We start from the raw sequence: 4,973 nt of genomic DNA, 5'->3' as shown, positions 1-4,973 counted from the left end.
TATATATATATATATATATATTTGGCTTCTCATTTCCAGGTCAAGATGTAAACATTAACCTGAAAATTTGCCATACATCCTTGCTCTATAACACCGAGTTCATTTTTGCCGCGATTATGCGATCGAAATCTATCCATCCACACACACACGTCTATGATGTACGAATATCATGTCCGTAAATAAACTCCCTCACTGTATATTTTTTTCTCCACTCGTTTATTACTGTTCTTATCTTATTATTCTAACACATGTCCATTGTTTCGGAAATCTTTCGTCACACATCTGTGATCTCTTCAGCGATACTTTTCGTTTTCGTGTGTGTTCTTACTTCACTTATTCCATTCTGTTCACTTAGCAATAGGAATAGTTGCGACGTCATTGGTGCCAAGCTGTATCGGCCTTTGCCTTTCTTTTGGATAACATCAGTGACGTAGAGAGTGGAAGCTGGTATGTATGAGCGACTGCTGGTTTTCCATATATAACCTTCCCCGGACTTATTCCTCGGAGGGGAATTTTCTAGGTGCAATCCCATGGTCATTCATGACCGAAGGTGGTGGGGTCTTTACCCATTATCCTTTATCATATAACCGCAGTCCATGATTGAAAACAGTGGGAGTAAAATATACTTATCCTCTAAAACTTTTATTGAGCACTAGGATTCATAAGGCTGGTTACCATGTTTCCAATGCATATAAATTGACCGAAATTACAACATTGCTCCTGAAAGGGATGCTGGTCCGTCGCAAGTTTCACAGCCAGTAATTTTGAGGGGAGGGAATAAGTCGATTACCTTGACCATAGTTCTTGACTAGTACTTTATTTTGTCGATTCTGAAGGGTGAAGAGCAAAGTCAACTTTGGCGAGATTTGAACTTAGAATGTAGAGAGATGGAAGAAATGCCGCTAAGCATTTGACCCGATGTGTTAACGATTCCGTCAGTTGGCCGCCTTATGTACAGAATAAAAAGTGTTTTGTGAACTATGTACAAATAAATATTTAGTGAAGAAAGATGTCGAAAATTATTAATGATCTCCCCCTTGCTCGAGTCTTTCCTGACTCACAGATTTGGGAATTCTCCCATTCTGCAGCCAGAATTTGTGGCATTATTACATTTCAAAATTGTTAGCATGTCGGACAAAAAGCTTAGCAGCATTTCGTCCGGATTTTCCTTCTGAGCTCAAATTCCACAGAAGTCGACTTTGATTTTTTATCCTTTCAGAGTCGATAAAATAAGTACCAGGTGGACACTGGGGTCGACGAATTCGACTAGACGTCTCCCCAAAAATTTCAGTCCTTGTTCCAATAGCAGAAAGAATTATTACATTTTAAAATACACTTTCACTCTTTAGAAATAAATTCTAATTCCTCCATAAATCAGATTACAGGAGCAATTCTTTGTTCTTGGCAAACCTCTCTCTGTTAAAAAAAAAACAAAGAACTGCAGGACACAAATTGGTATCATGAGACTACTTTCTTCAAGTTAGTCTCATGATATGAATTATATTTGCGTTTCGCGAACCAAATCCAGAAAAACAATATCAAAGGCAGAGTTGTTTAACTTGTTGTGTGTGCATCCGGTGCAACAATTTCAGAAGAGACTGTTTCAAAAGTTAGTCATTTTAGGCCTCAAACGGGGAAGACATTAATATCTACGATAAAAAAAAGTCAATTAAGTACATGTTTATAAATAAATACATAAAACTTTATTAATTGCTTCTCCAAATAAAATACTGAAATGGTGTATAGTAACGTTTTACATTTGTGAGTTCGCGTATATGTATGTGGGGATAGATAGACAAACAGACAGACAAAAAATAATAGAGAGAGAGATAGATAGATAGATAGATAGATATAAGTAAGGATAAGATCGATATTTAAAATATTGATTTTATCAAGTGGCCAGCATGGGAATAAAAACCATCAAAGGTAACAATTATTTAAAATTATAATATAGGGTATCTAAGAGATACCGCCATGCTGAAAATAACAGTCAAATCTTGACTCTAAACCACAATAAATGTTCATCGCTCTTTGTGTTATATGAACATTTATTGTGGTTTAGAGTCAAGATTTGACTGTTATTTTCAGCGTGGCGGTATCTCTTAGATACCCTGTGTGCGTAAATGAATGCGACTGTGAATAGAATGGTATCAGCATTGCTGTGTGATTAAGAAGCTCGCTTCCTAACTACTTGATCCAGAGATCAGTTCCACTGCATGGCAGCTTGATCAAGTGTCGATACCATAACCGCATATCAGCTAAAGCATTATGAATGAAATTTAATACGCAAAAGCTATACGGAATATGTATAAACATGCGTGTGTCTATGTGTGAAAACACACACACACACACACACACACACACACACACACACACACACACACACACACACACACACACACACACACGCACACATATGGGAGAACACATTAAATGCATCGAGGAAAAAATGGGAAAAAGTTTTTCCCCCCAATTAAGTGGGGAAAGAATTCGGTACGTCGAATGAAAATATCTTGTGGTACTAACCGACTTAAATTTGTTGAGTACGGTGTCCCATCATCTTTCATGATTGGAAGCACTTAAACAACAAAAATAATATATTATGCATACATGTATGTAGATGCATAGATATCGTGCACATATGTATAAACACATTGACGCACGAACTCTTACATGAAATAAAAAATAAATATCGCAAATACAACGCAACTATCTATTCATGTAAATCGTTTTAGCAAAGACCATGATGAAAAATGAATAATTTCAGAATTCATATCATAGTATATTAAGGTGGTTGTGAAGGATAGATACTCGTAAACAATGACGTTATTCATATTGGTTTCAAATCTTGGCTCAAGGTAGAAAGGACGCTGAGCATTTTTTGGCCGGCGTGCAAACGATTTTGCCAGCTCGCCTCCAAAATAACGTTACGCATACTGGCCCTTTATGTTCAAATTCCGCCGCGATCGACTTTGCTTTTCAACCTTTCGGGATCGATAAATAAGTTCCAGTTGAGATGAGGTTGATGCAATTGACTTACCCTCTCCCCGAAATTTCTGGCCTCGTGCCAAAATTTGAAACCAATATTTCAACTTAGATAAAAAAATAGATAAAAAGACAAAAACACACACACCCATTATTATGACAATAATAAATGAGTTGTATGTATTATTTTATTTATTAATACAGTAATGGCAATTATATAACACATACATACAACTGCTTTCAATAATTGAGATTACTATGTTCATAATTTTTGGTTTACAATCCTGAAAAAAATATGCTATCAAAGAAAAGATGTAATTTCTCTAGAAAGTGGAATAACTGGTATGCGAGGAACGAAGACGGTGTCACCTCTACTACAACCAGTGAGAATATTTGCCTCAATGCAGTTCTTCATAGGTTTGTTCACAATTAGTGTTGTACCATTGCATAATTTTTGTTGAGACAAATCAGGCAATAGCATAATAGGAGATATAGAAAGAGCAAATAGCTTCTCTTGAACCATTTACTTTCATTCTGGAGACAAACAAACGAACAAACACACAAATGGACAGAATGTCTCTTTCATATATATATAGATTTTCCAGAGTCGGCTTCACTCGGACAACCCTTGGGTACGTGCCTAATAGTTTTGAGGTAAACGGACATCGAACCAGTTCCGTCGCGGTTTGAATTTCGATCGTCCACTGCTTGAATAAAATCCCTTTCATGACGACCAGTCACCAATTCTTCCTTTCTCGATATTGTCATCGAAAAGGAAATTTGAAAATTAGAAAATAAAAAGGTACAATAAGACAAAAGAAAAGTTGTAAGGAATTAGAATTTTTTTTTCTCTTTCATTTATTACACTAGGAACTTACAAAAACCAAAATTGTCTAACATTTCTTTCAAGCAACTGTCTTTTTTTTTTTTGCGTTATTTTAAACTCCGCACCCACCCTTTTTCTTCTTCTTCTTTTTTCAAATGAGGTTGTTTTCTTTCAGTAATAGTTTCTAAATAAATGAGACAATAAATTTTCAGAAATAGATCCTCATCAAAAGTTACTTAATAGCTGCTCACAAATATTAATGAGGAACATTCGTTTATCACTGGAAGATATTGTATATTGCATAAAAGTGACGAATGTTATCTTTAAGCAATCCTTTAGATGGTTCTAATTCATGATCAATAATAGGTATAAATTTCCTACATCAAAACGCTTCTCTCCTTGCTTGTTGAATCAGATTTTTAGTGCTACAAAATAATTCTTTTTTATTTCTGCAAGAGGGATAACTTTCCAGAATATATTTATCTATTCTGTTTATGCATTAACATCCCAGACGTTATTTGGTTTGTTATTTTTTTATCCGGATCAAATGAAAACTCGCTCTCTTTAGGAATTCCCAAGAAGTATGAAAGTTTGACAATGAGAACAAGATGCAAGGATATTTTAACAAGAGCCGGAAGAAACTATAGCATTTTGGCATTACTGCTAACCAGCCATGCATTTCGACTAATATGTCTGGAAAGGAATTGTAATCTACACAATGGAAAAGTATTCAGGATTCATACTACCGAAACGTTATTACTTCTCTTCTAAACAATGCTCTGTATGTAGTATGTTGGTTCGGTTTCGGTTAACTGATCTTAGTCATGTGATTAATAGCACTCGTTCAACTTTTGTAAAATCTAATCAAAAGCAAACTTCTCTTTGACATGATTCAAATAATACTCTTTTACTCTTTTACTTGTTTCAGTCTTTTGACTGTGGCCATGCTGGAGCACCGTCTTTAGTCGAGCAAATCGACCCCAGGACTTATTCTTTTAGAAGCCTAGTACTTATTCTATCGGTCTCTATTGCCGAACCGCTAAGTTACGGGGACATAAACACACCAGCATCGGTTGTCAAGCGATGTTGGGGGGACAAACACAGACACACAAACACATACACACATACATATATATATATATACATATATACGACGGGCTTC

The sequence above is a fragment of the Octopus bimaculoides genome, chromosome 3, assembly GCF_001194135.2.
Source record: "Octopus bimaculoides isolate UCB-OBI-ISO-001 chromosome 3, ASM119413v2, whole genome shotgun sequence".
NCBI classification, from domain to species: Eukaryota; Metazoa; Mollusca; class Cephalopoda; order Octopoda; family Octopodidae; genus Octopus; species Octopus bimaculoides.
The sequence above is the reverse complement of the archived record's forward strand: the minus strand, read 5'-3'. Positions refer to the sequence as shown.